General features: G+C 48.0%; 1 protein-coding gene across 3 annotated transcripts in view; it reads right to left on the minus strand.

Annotated features, from left to right (window-relative positions):
- Positions 1 to 13,703, minus strand: part of SYT14 (synaptotagmin 14) — a 162,601-nt gene that overhangs the window by 42,676 nt on the left and 106,222 nt on the right. The gene's annotated exons all lie outside the window — the stretch shown is intronic.

A 13,703-nucleotide genomic window follows, 5' to 3' on the forward strand; every position in this document is an offset into this window, starting at 1 on the left:
CCGGATTTGGGGGAACAGTGGCACTTACACTAGGTAAAAAATAAAATTACATATTTATGGAAAATAACAGGTCCTCTTTAATTCCAGGAGGCTAGACATGTAAAAACAGGTTTTATAGTACAGTACATAGCATGTGTATAACAATACATAAATATACAACGTAAGGTAGAAGGTACAATAACCATGTTTAACTAAGCAACAGACTAGCACAATTGGAGAGAGCACCCTGCCCACGAGGGCTTACACTCTACCAGGAAGGATGAAGGACACAGAAGGTGAGGGTAGAAGTTGCTCATATGGCAGTATGGTGACAGCAGGGTTATCATAGCTCGTACCCTTTCTTGGAAAGATTGGTTTTCAGGTAACGAATGAAGGCTTTAGCAGTAGGATAGTGTTTGAACGGTTGGGATAGTGAGTTTTGGAGAATGGGGGAAGCACGGGAGGATTCTTAGGAGATGTTTTTTGAGGGAAGAGGAGAGCAAAGAAGGAAAACGGGAGAGGATATGTGGGGAGGAAGCAGAAGATGAGGACAGAGATGTATGGAGGAGACAGGTTATGGACTTGAGATTACACTTGTGGATGATTAGGACAGAGATGTATGGAGGAGACAGGTTATGGACTGGAGATTACGTGTGGGCAGATATCAAGCACTTAGAACAGAGAAGTCTGGAGAGGACACTTTATGGACAACCTTCCAAGTCATTTTTAGATGAATTCTGAGGCCAACGGGAAGTGAAGGGATTTGGTGAGGGCTGAAGCAGAAGAGTGATAAAGGGAGAGGTAGATTAATCAGGTAGCAAGGCTGAGGATGGATCTGAGGAGTGTCAGAGAACTACATGGGAGGTCACAGAGAAAGTTGTCGGAGATAACGAGGGCATGCAAAAACAATGGTGAGTTAAAACGCCGGAATTGGCCACAGGTCAAACTCATTACGCTCCTCAGTACACCATACTGAGTCCCCCGATGTCTTCTGACTTTTTCTTCAGCCAGGGGGGCATTATATTTTGTCTGAGCAGGAAGAAACAAACTCCCTTCCGGGTTGGATTGAATATGAAGGCTGCAGTCGATCAGCTGCTGCTATTTGGCTGCAGCTGTCATGCACTGTAGTGTCCCCTTGCCAGAAGAAGAAGCCCAGAGACAGGCTGTGGGCACAGTGCATAGTGTGGAGTAGCGGCTCTGGTCGGGTAGGTGAGTAGTATCCTTTTTTGGAGACCAGCATGGGGCACAGTGCAGTGTGGAGTAACGGCTCTGGACGGGTAGGTAAGTAGTATCCTTTTTTTTATTTTCTCAATCCCAAGTCCCTAGTTAGAATGTGTATTAATAGAGTATTCCGATCTCCAAGATCTTCTCCCAATATGTAGTAGATGTAATAATACTAATAATGTTAGCAAAAGTTACATAGTTCTTCTGATTCACAATGTCGCTTACCCCACGTGCAGGGCATTGCAGTAGCTTAGATATCCATGGTTACGACCACTAACAACTAACAAACTAACTGTCACTATATGACTGGTCATAACCATGGAAACCTAAGCTACTGCACTGCCCTGCACATGGGGTAAGCAACATAGCGAATCAGAAGAACAAAACTACATTTCTAATTGCCTTTACTTGCTATTATTATTATTATTACACCTACTACATATTGGGATTGGATCTTGGAGATGGGAACACAACATCTAAATAACAGATAATCCAACATTTGCCAACAGTCCCAATTTTAACAGGATTCTTTGCAAATAAGTGATGATTTGATTTTAGAAGGACATTTCTGCATTGTTTTGTGGGTGGTCTCGTGAGACAGGAAAGGGCTTATTTCTTTTCCCTGACGTCTGCCGCTGGGGAAGAGTTGTGACAAACTCATACTGTACAAATCTGACAAAATCAGCTATTTCTGCCAAGGTTCAAGGAGGCTTGAGACACAGCTCAAATTTTTCTAAACTTGACATAAGTACGTGACTTAACGACTTTTCCTCTCGTTTGTTAAGTGCAGACATGTACAGTACAGACCAAAAGTTTGGACACACCTTCTCATTTAAAGATTTTTCTGTATTTTCATGACTTTGAAAATTGTACATTCACACTGAAGGCATCAAAACTATGAATTAACACATGTGGAATTATATACTTAACAAAAAAGTGTGAAACAACTGAAAATATGTCTTATATTCTAGGTTCTTCTAAGTAGCCACCTTTTCTGGTAGGCAGGGACGCCGTCCCTCTCACCTCCGCGCTCCTCACGTGGGCCCCTCCAGCGCTCCTGTCTCTGTCGGCGCAGCGGCGTCCCTGCCCCATGTCAGACAGGGACACCGTCGCTCTCGCCCCCCGGCTCCTGGCGCGGCTTCTCCCCGCACTCCGTTCCCTGCTGTGGCTGGCGCGCGTTCTTCCTCCAGCAGAGTGCTTAGGGTGCGCGCGCACTCCCCCCCCTCTTAAAGGGACAGCGCGCGTCTTCCTAAAGAGTCCCCGGCCAATGGCCAGAGGACTTCCCACATTTAAGGCACCTCCTCCAAAATGGAGGTGCCCGAGCAAAGTTGTTTGCACTGTGTCTGATCTGTGCTTCAGCCCTCAGGTCCCGCTGCTAGCCTGACTTCTCGTCCTGCCTGCCAGCCTGTTATCTGCCCGTTACCTGCCGAGCCTGCCAGCCTGCTCACCTGGTGCGCTCACCTGTTACCTGCCTGTTACCTGCCTTGGCTATCTGTCCGCTCACCTGGGTGCATCCGCCTGCCCTGTCTGTCAGACCGCTCACCTGGGAGCGTCCACCAGTTACCTGCCTGTTACCTGCCTCGTCTGTCAGACCGCTCACCTGGGAGCGTCCACCAGTTACCTGCCTGTTACCTGTCTCGTCTGTCTGCCTGCTCACCTGGGAGCGTCCACCAGTTACCTGCCTGTTACCTGCTGTGTCCGTCGGCACGCTCACCTGGGAGCGCCCACCAGTTACCTGTCAGTTACCCGCCTCGTCTGTCTGCCCGCTCACCTGGGAGCACCTGCCTGTTTCCTGCCAGCTTGCCTGGAGACCCTGCCGTCACTTGCTGTGACCACCTTCCTGGTAAACCTAAAGACTGCTACTTGCCCTGTTTTCTCGAACTGTGACCACCTGTCGGCTACCAGAGACTTCCGCCTGCTTGCCGTGTCCATCCGCCATACCGGTCAGTCCCAGCCATCTGACCCGTGGGAGCCATCTGCTCTCTTACAAGGTCGTCCCCAGAGTAGCACCTGGTCCCTCAGCCCGGATCCTCCCTGATCACGGTGTCGTTAGCTGCCGTACGACCAGGGTCGGTTCGGGTGGATACTTAGTCACGCCCCTCTGGGTCCCTCCTTGCACCTTGGCACAGAGGTTCCACCACCCGGACCCGTAACAGTTTGCTCGGGCCATGGAACCCGGTGGCACCCAAGCTCCCTCGCTCTCGGACCTATGCCATGAACTATCCCGTCAGAGGTCCCAACAGGAGTCCATCCTGAGCCACCTGCGTAATGTTAACTCCCGCCTGGGACCTGCTTCCAGTCACACGACTCCTACCCCGGCAGTGTCGCTGCCCATCCATACCATGGCATCCCGTCCCGGTCCCCGCCTATCCGCCCCGCCTCGTTTTGGTGGAGACCCCGGTCTGGCACGAGGCTTCATTAACCAGTGCACCCTGCACTTCGAACTTTTGTCACACCAATTCACCTCCGACCGGGCCAAAGTGGCCTTCATCATGTCCCATCTCACTGGGGAGGCACTGGCTTGGCTAAATCCCCTATGGGAGAGAGGAGACCCCCTGGTGTCCAACCTGCCAGCCTTTCTCACAGCTTTCCGGAAAGTCTTCGACGAACCAGGACTAAAGACCTCATCTGCCTCCTCTCTGCTACGCCTCCGCCAGGGGAGTCTCACCGTGGGCCAATATGCCATACGGTTCCGTACCCTTGCTTCCAAGCTTGCCTGGGATAACGAGGCCCTAGTGTCTGTCTTCTGGGAAGGCCTATCCGGCCGGATTAAAGATGAACTCGCTGGTCGGGACATTCCTACCTCCCTGGATGACTTAGTAACACTTGCCACCCGGATTGACATCCGGTTCCAGGAGCGTACCAAAGAGGTCACCCGTGAGAGGAGGTTTCCCCACCTTGCTCCCACTTTCCAGAGACCCGTCTCTTTCTCTGTAACTCCTCGGACGCACTCGCCAGAGCCCATGAAGCTCGACCAGACCAAGATGGTCAAAACCCGTCAAGAGTCATGCCGTGCCGAGGGGAGCTGTTTCTACTGTGGCAGTAAGGAGCACCGGATCCGTTCCTGCCCAGAGAGGCTGGGAGACGCCAGTGTCTAGGATCGCTCCGAGAGGTCATCCTAGACAAAAGTAAACCCCCTCCATCTCTAATGCTGTCGGTCTCTATCATCTGCGGGGAGAACCGCTACTTTGAACTAGCTCAACTCGATTCTGGAGCTGCCGGAAACCTCATTTCCCTGTCCCTGGTAGAGAAATACCGCATTCCCACTAAACCTTTGGCTGAACCCTTATCTGTCGTGGATGGAGGGCTCTTACCACTAACCATCCAACTCATCACCGAACCCATGACTCTGCAGGTGGGAATGCTGCACTCTGAGAGGATCTTCTTCCATGTTCTACCTGGACTCTCTCACGCCCTTTTGTTAGGCCTTCCTTGGCTCCAGAGACATGCACCCATGCTGAATTGGCAGACCGGAGAGGTCCTTCGCTGGGGGCAGGACTGTCATAAGACTTGTTTAGTTTCCATTCGTCCTGCTCGTCCTTCTCGACGAGGGCGTATTTACCCGTTGTCCGCTGCCGAGACCCGGGCCATGTCTGAATATATTGAGGAAAATCTGGCCAGGGGATTTATCCGGAAATCTACCTCCCCAGCTGGAGCAGGCTTCTTCTTCGTTAAAAAGAAGGATGGCTCACTCCGTCCCTGTATAGACTATAGAGGCCTTAACCAGATCACGGTGAAGAATAAATACCCCCTTCCGCTCATTCCTGAATTATTTGACCGTCTGAGGGGTGCCAGAATCTTCACCAAGCTGGACCTCCGTGGGGCGTATAACTTGGTCCGTATCCGCCAGGGGGATGAATGGAAGACGGCATTCAACACCCGGGATGGCCACTATGAATACCTCGTAATGCCCTTCGGCCTTTGTAATGCTCCCGCCGTCTTTCAAGAGTTGGTCAATGACATCTTCCGTGATCTTCTCTACTCCTGCGTGGTGGTGTACCTGGACGACATCTTGAACTTCTCTCCGGATCTTCCCACACACCGGAGGGACATTCGTCAGGTCCTGCTCGGGCTCAGGCAGAACCACCTCTACGCAAAATTTGAGAAATGCCTCTTTGAGCAGTCCTCGCTTCCATTTCTGGGCTACATCATCTCCCAGACCGGCCTACGAATGGATCCTGAGAAACTTTCTGCCATCCTGAAGTGGCCCCGACCGGAGGGGTTGAAGGCTATTCAGCGGTTCCTGGGCTTCGCCAATTACTACCGCCTCTTCATTCCGCACTTCTCTTCCCGGACTGCCCCTATCTCCGCGTTCACCCGTAAGGGCGCTAGTCCCAAAGAATGGCCGCCCGAGGCTGAAGAGGCCTTCCTTTCTTTGAAACAAGCTTTCTCATCCGCTTCTGTGCTGCACCGTCCGGACTGCAACAAACAATTCTTCTTAGAAGTAGATGCTTCCTCCTCCGGAGCCGGAGCGGTGCTCACCCAAAAGTCGCCATCCGGGAGAATGGTAACCTGCGGCTTCTTCTCCAAACTCTTCTCGTCTGAGCGCAATTATTCTATAGGAGACTGAGAATTGTTAGCCGTTAAATTGACACTGGAGGAGTGGCGTTACCTGCTCGAGGGGGCTCTTCACCCGGTAATAATTTATACGGACCACAAAAACTTGGCTTACCTCCAGAGTGCCCAAAGACTTAACCCGCGCCAGACCCGGTGGTCCTTGTTCTTCGCACGCTTTGATTTCATTCGTCATTTCCGCCCGGCAGACAAAAATATCAAAGCCGATGCCTTGTTCCGATCCTTTCTGTTCTCCGATCTAGAGGAGGAGCCTAAGCACATCATCAACCCCGCCAAGGTAATGCAAGTGGCTCCCTTGGATCTGAATCGTCTTCCACCTGGTAAGACGTTCGTGACAGTACCTGATCGAGAGAAGGTTCTGCACTGGGGACATTCGTCTAAGCTAGCCGGCCATGCTGGCCAAAAGAAGACCCTCCAGCTTATTGCCCGGCATTACTAGTGGCCTACGCTGCGCAAGGAGGTAATAGACTTTGTCTCGGCCTGTGCGTCCTGCGCCCGCAACAAGGTTCTTAGACATCTGCCAGCCGGCCGCCTTCTGCCTCTTCCCGTACCTGCTGCCCCGTGGCAACACATCGCTATGGACTTTATAACGGATCTCCCTGTCTCTGCTGGTTGTACGGTCATTTGGGTGGTCGCTGATCGCTTCTCTAAAATGGCCCACTTCATTCCCCTGCCGGGTCTTCCGTCTGCATCTGAGTTGGCTAAGGACTTTATTCATCATATTTTCCGTCTCCATGGTCTTCCTCTCCACATCGTGTCCGATCGAGGGGTTCAGTTCACCTCTCGCTTCTGGAGAGCCACGTGTAAACTGCTGGGGGTCACCTTGGACTTCTCTTCTGCTTATCACCCACAGTCCAATGGTCAAGTAGAGCGGATCAACCAAATCTTAACCAGTTACCTCCGGCACTTTGTTAATGCCCACCATTCCGATTGGGTGGATCTTTTACCGTGGGCCGAATTCTCCTACAATAATCACGAGAGCGAATCCTCTTCCAAATCCCCGTTTTTTACAGTCTACGGCCAACATCCCCGGATCCCGTTTCCCGTCTCCGCCTCGGTGGACAACCCAGCCGCGGAATCTCTTGTTAGCGAATTCTCCACCATTTGGGAGAGTACCAGATCCGCACTTCTTCTGTCCTCCGAGCGGATGAGGAGACAGGCTGACAAGAGACCTCTGGATCCGCCCCAATTCCGTCCTGGAGATAAGGTCTGGCTCTCGTCCAAATTTGTCCGGCTCAAGATTCCTTCCTACAAGTTAGGGCCCCGGTTTATCGGCCCACTGGAAGTTATCAAGCAAATCAACCCGGTGGCCTATAAATTGAAACTCCCGGCCAACTTGCGGATCCCCAACTCCTTCCATGTATCTCTCCTCAAACTCGTGGTACTTAACTCTTTTTCCAAGTCTTCAGGTACGCCTCCTGCTCCGGTTTCCGCTGATAACGAGTTTGAGGTAGAGAGCATTCTCTAAGAGGAAAGACCTTTTTTCTAGTGGATTGGAAGGGGTTTGGTCCTGAGGAGAGAACGTGGGAGCCTCGGGAGAACATCCATGCCCCGCTCATCCTTGATAAATTTCTTTCTGGCCTAAAGAGGAGGGGGCGTAAGGGGGGGGTACTGTAGCATCGGCGTCCCTGCCCTCTGCTAGGCAGGGACGCCGTCCCTCTCACCTCCACGCTCCTCACGTGGGCCCTCCAGCGCTCCTGTCTCTGTCGGCGCAGCGGCGTCCCTGCCCCATGTCAGACAGGGACACCGTCTCTCTCGCCCCCCGGCTCCTGGCGCGGCTTCTCCCTGCGCTCCGTTTCCTGCTGTGGCCGGCGCGCGTTCTTCCTCCAGCAGAGTGCTTAGGGCGCGCGCGCACTTCCCCCCTCTTAAAGGGACAGTGCGCGTCTTCCTAAAGAGTCCCTGGCCAATGGCCAGAGGACTTCCCACATTTAAGGCACCTCCTCCAAAATGGAGGTGCCCGAGCAAAGTTGTTTGCACTGTGTCTGATCTGTGCTTCAGCCCTCAGGTCCCGCTGCTAGCCTGACTTCTCGTCCTGCCTGCCAGCCTGTTATCTGCCCATTACCTGCCGAGCCTGCTCACCTGGTGCGCTCACCTGTTACCTGCCTGTTACCTGCCTTGGCTATCTGTCCGCTCACCTGGGAGCATCCGCCTGCCCTGTCTGTCAGACCGCTCACCTGGGAGCGTCCACCAGTTACCTGCCTGTTACCTGCCTCGTCTGTCAGACCGCTCACCTGGGAGCGTCCACCAGTTACCTGCCTGTTACCTGTCTTGTCTGTCTGCCTGCTCACCTGGGAGCGTCCACCAGTTACCTGCCTGTTACCTGCTGTGTCCGTCGGCCCGCTCACCTGGGAGCGCCCACCAGTTACCTGTCAGTTACCCGCCTCGTCTGTCTGCCCGTTCACCTGGGAGCACCTGCCTGTTTCCTGCCAGCCTGCCTGGAGACCCTGCCGTCACTTGCTGTGACCACCTTCCTGGTAAACCTAAAGACTGCTACTTGCCCTGTTTTCTGAAACTGTGTCCACCTGTCGGCTACCAGAGACTTCCGCCTGCTTGCCGTGTCCATCCGCCATACCGGTCAGTCCCAGCCATCTGACCCGTGGGAGCCATCTGCTCTCTTACAAGGTCGTCCCCAGAGTAGCACCTGGTCCCTCAGCCCGGATCCTCCCTGGCCACGGTGTCGTTAGCTCCCGTACGACCAGGGTCGGTTCGGGTGGATACTTAATCACGCCCCTCTGGGTCCCTCCTTGCACCTTGGCACAGAGGTTCCACCACCCGGACCCATAACAACTGCTCTGCATACTCTTGGCATTCTCTTGATGAGCTTCAAGAGGTAGTCAACGGAAATGGTTTTCACTTCACAGGTGTGCCCTGTCAGGTTTAATTAGTGGGATTTCTTGCCTTATAAATGGTGTTGGGACCATCAGTTGTGTTGTGCAGAAGTCTGGTGGATACACAGCTGATAGTCCTACTGAATAGACTGTTAGAATTTGTATTATGGCAAGAAAAAAGCAGCTAAGTAAAGAAAAACGAGTGTCCATCGTTACTTTACGAAATGAAGGTCAGTCAGTCCGAAAAATTGGGCAAACTTTGAAAGTGTCCCCAAGTGCAGTTGCAAAAACCATCAAGCGCTACAAAGAAATTGGCTCACATGAGGACAGCCCCAGGAAAGGAAGACCAAGAGTCACCTCTGCTTCTGAGGATAAGTTTATCCGAGTCACCAGCCTCAGAAATCGCAGGTTAACAGCAGGTCAGATTAGAGACCAGGTCAATGCCACACAGAGTTCTAGCAGCAGACACATCTCTTCAACAACTGTTAAGAGGAGAATTTGTGCAGCAGGCCTTCATGGTAAAATAGCTGCTAGGAAACCACTGCTAAGGACAGGCAACAAGCAGAAGAGACTTGTTTGGGCTAAAGAACACAAGGAATGGACATTAGACCAGTGGAAATCTGTGCTTTGCTCTGATGAGTCCAAATTTGAGATCTTTGGTTCCAACCACTGTGTCTTTGTGCGACGCAGAAAAGGTGAATGGATGGACTCTACATGCCTGGTTCCCACCGTGAAGCATGGAGGAGGAGATGTGATGGTGTGGGGGTGCTTTGCTGGTGACACTGTTGGGGATTTATTCAAAATTGAAGGCATACTGAACCAGCATGGCTACCACAGCATCTTGCAGCGGCATGCTATTCCATCCGGTTTGCGTTTAGTTGGACCATCATTTATTTTTCAGGACAATGACCCCAAACACACCTCCAGGCTGTGTAAGGGCTATCTGACCAAGAAGGAGAGTGATGGGGTGCTACGCCAGATGACCTGGTCTCCACAGTCACCAGACCTGAACCCAATCGAGATGGTTTGGGGTGAGCTGGACCGCAGAGTGAAGGCAAAAGGGCCAACAAGTGCTAAGCATCTCTGGGAACTCCTTCAAGATTGTTGGAAGACCATTTCCGGCGACTACCTCTTGAAGCTCATCAAGAGAATGCCAAGAGTGTGCAAAGCAGTCATCAAAGCAAAAGGTGGCTACTTTGAAGAACCTAGAATATAAGACATATTTTCAGTTGTTTCACACTTTTTTTGTTAAGTATATAATTCCACATGTGTTAATTCATAGTTTTGATGCCTTCAGTGTGAATGTACAATTTTCATAGTCATGAAAATACAGAAAAATCTTTAAATGAGAAGGTGTGTCAAAACTTTTGGTCTGTACTGTATGTTTCTGAAGAGTTCACCATGTACATTAATGTCGCCCTAATAAGAGATTACGAGATATCTGCACAACCACAGTCACTAGCAGGAAGCCTGTCACTCAAAACGTGGCAGTCTGCTGGGAAGACCAAGACGACACAGAGAAGAGTTGGACAGGCTGTCAATAGATAGATGTCACTTCTTCGGCAATTAAGAGGCAATTAGTACCGGGGGAGTTCATCCTGCCAGATGTGGACTGACGTGTGTCTCGAGTGCATATTAGAAAGCAGTGACACCTTCAACATTGGGGATTGAGGCAGTTCAAGATGTTATCAAAGTGACAAATGGGTAAAAGGAATAAGATTTAATTACGTTTTAGGATTGAGATTCTAATAATCCTGCTTTGTGTGTATCGGAATTTGGCCTAGAAAAAAATCCATTGTGGATTTTTGCTTTAAATTCCGCAATGAAATCCTTATGTTTTTCATGCAGATTTGCCGCAAATTGCAACGAAATCTGCTGTGAAAATCCACAGAAAAAGTGGGTTTAAAACTCCGAGTTTCCACATGACGGTCCGTTCCCGCAGAGTGTTGATAAGATGTACATCTACGGCTCCTTTAAATGGTCTCTGTCGTTCCAGAAAACTTTTCAAAAATCGATAGTATGAGCGAATGTAAGAAACTTAGCAATATTGAAGAAATATGTTCCTTTATCCACCTATGAGCCAGCTTTTCTTTTTCCCTGCTTCCTGCACCCATCACTCACTCGGATGTTGTTGCTTTCTAGTAAGTGTTTTATCTCACCCCAGAGCTGAATTCACATCTACTCTGCTTAGTACTCTGTATAAAATCCTGCATGTTGCAGCATGAATCCCTGATATCTCTGCCCGCTGTCCATGGGAGACATGATAGCAGGTAGTCTCCTCCCTCCAGCTCAGAGACAACTGGAAATTACACGTTGGGCTAGCAGAGAGTAACAAAAAATGCATGACACACATTACAGCTTATTCTGAACAGTGACCAGAAATGACAGGCATGCTTTAATACCCAGTGCATCTTCTACCCTCATATCTGGATGAAAATCCACGGCGTATTCAATACTTGTGAACATACCCTTCCTTATTCAATATTCTGGTATAATGAAGAAATATTTTATTTAGTATGTGCCAGGGTAAAATCAGATATGAGAATAATAGGATTTGAGAAGGTTCATCACAATAAAGACATTAGTGGGGTTCTGACCAATAGGAGCCCCACAATTGTTAAAAAAAGTTGAGCTTTGCCCATTTGCCTCCTGTCAGCTCCTCTCTGCTGATTCAGGAGGCTGCAAGATCAGCGGCCACAGTGGTTTCTGGTAAACACAAAGGTTGCTCCTGAAAACTAGGATAGAAATATTATCCTGCAGGTATGTAAGGTGGGTGCTCCATGAATTATAGCCCATGATGATGAGCAACAAGATCTGCAAATGGATTGCAGCTAAAAGTTTAAAGCCCGTCAGTGCGGCTGGATAGAAAGAAAGAAAGATCAGACAAATATAGATAGAATGATACGATAGATAGATAGATAGATAGATAGATAGATAGATAGAGAGAGAGATAGATAGATGAAAAAAGAAAGAAAGAAATATAGATAGAATGATGATCACAGATAGAAAGACATAAATAGAGAACGGAAAGAAAGAAAGAAAAATGAACAAACTAAAGAAAGAAAGAAGAAGAAATATCAGATAAATATAGATAGAATGATAATGATAGATAGAAGAAAGAAAGAAAGATATAAATAAGGAAATATAGTTATGATAGATAGATAGATAGATAGATAGATATGAGATAGATAGATAGATATGAGATAGATAGATAGATAGATAGATAGAAAAAAGAAATAAAGAAACATAGAATGATGATCATAGACAGAAAGACAGATAAATAGAGAAGGGAAAGTAAGAAAGAGAAGATAAATCTAGAAAGAATGATAATGATAGACAGACAAATAGAGAAGGGAAAGAAAGAGAAAGAAAAACAGAAAAAAGGATGAACTAAAGAAAGAAGAAATACCAGATAAATATAGATAGAATGATAATGATAGATGGATAAAAGAAAGATAGATAGAAATATAGTTACAATAGATAGATAGAAATAAAGAAATATAGTTACAATAGAATGATATGATAGATATAGATAGATAGATATAGATAGATAGATAGATAGATAGATAGATAGATAGATAGATAGATAGATAGATAGATAGATAGGCATATAATCTTGAAGAAAAGTAGGCAGCACTCCAAAAATAGATGAAAAAAAGAGATTTATTAGCCCCACTGGTGTGGCAACATTTCAGCTGAGAACAGCCTTTTTCAAGCCCCCACACCAATGGGGCTAATAAAGCTCTTTTTTTCATCTATTTTTGGAGTGCTGCCTACTTTTCTTCAAGATTATATGTCTGATAACTGGAGGGTTATCTGGGAGGCCTTGCACCCATTGATTTATGTCTTTGGTGCAGTTCCATACTTTTTTTGAATAGATAGACAGATAGATAGATAGATAGATAGATATAGATAAATAGATAGATGATAGATAGATGATAGATAGATAGATAATAGATAGATAGATAGATAGAAGAAAGAAAAAAGAAAGAAATATGGATAGAATGATGATCATAGACAGATAGATAGACAGATAAATAGAGAAGGGAAAGAAAAAGAAAGAAAGAGAAGATAAATATCGATAGAATTTTAATAAAAGATTAATAGTGAGATATACAGATAGATGCAGAGAGATAAACAGATAGATAAAAGTGAGACAGAAATCATATCTGTAGATGAGGACATACCGGTGCATAGATAGCTCTACGATGATTGTTACACAGCCTTACTAGAAGATACGCTTTGATAATAGGAGGGATACGCTGCGAGGAATCAGAGATGGATAGTTCAGTGTTTTCCAAGGAAACAGGAGATTTGTGATTGACACGGTTATTGTCTCAGTAAGTGAATACAATGGTTGTGAGTCACTCGGATGAACGCCATTACGTGTCCCCACGGAGCACAAACACCACTCTCTGCGTAGGTAGAGCACTGTTGAGAGTGGCATCATTATCTCTGATAAACAACGTGAAAAGAAAATTAAAAAGTGGAATAACTTCGGATGTTTGGGTTCCATAATGTGCAGAAAAATATAATGTATCAGCCAGACACTCTGCTACTACAGGTAGGAAAAAAGCTTACAAGACTCTACAATTTATAGAAATCTCCACTAAGCCTCATGGGAGTCACAAGTTCTCCCAGAAAAATTAGAATTCACAGGTTACACCAACTGGTAGCCCAAATGTGGCTCTCATGTGCCTGAAGTGTGGCTGCAAGGGAAAGCATATTCCTATGACTCCAGCATATTAATCAGACATGAGCACTCCTGTACACTAAAAGAACTGCTGTGTGATGTCATTGCTTGTTGTTGGAAGAGTTATGATGTCATCACTCACTTGGATCTCAACCTCTCCAGAATTCAATACCCCGAAATATCAGGCTCTATTCTATCCTGGTGAGGTGGATCCTCAAAGTCCTTGTTCTGAATGAACAATTGTTATGCAGCACGGACACGGGCGTTGGTGCAGCAGGATGATACAGCTGGAACAGCACAAGCAGATGCAGCAGGATGGAAATTGGAGGAGCAGAACTGGAACCACAGGAAGCGAATGAACAGAGTTGAAGTCATAGCACTTGGTGGACCAGTGTTGGAGAGTG

This window comes from Phyllobates terribilis, unplaced genomic scaffold, assembly GCF_046119375.1.
Source record: "Phyllobates terribilis strain yellow unplaced genomic scaffold, ASM4611937v1 Scaffold_3__8_contigs__length_932513732, whole genome shotgun sequence".
Classification (NCBI taxonomy): Eukaryota; Metazoa; Chordata; class Amphibia; order Anura; family Dendrobatidae; genus Phyllobates; species Phyllobates terribilis.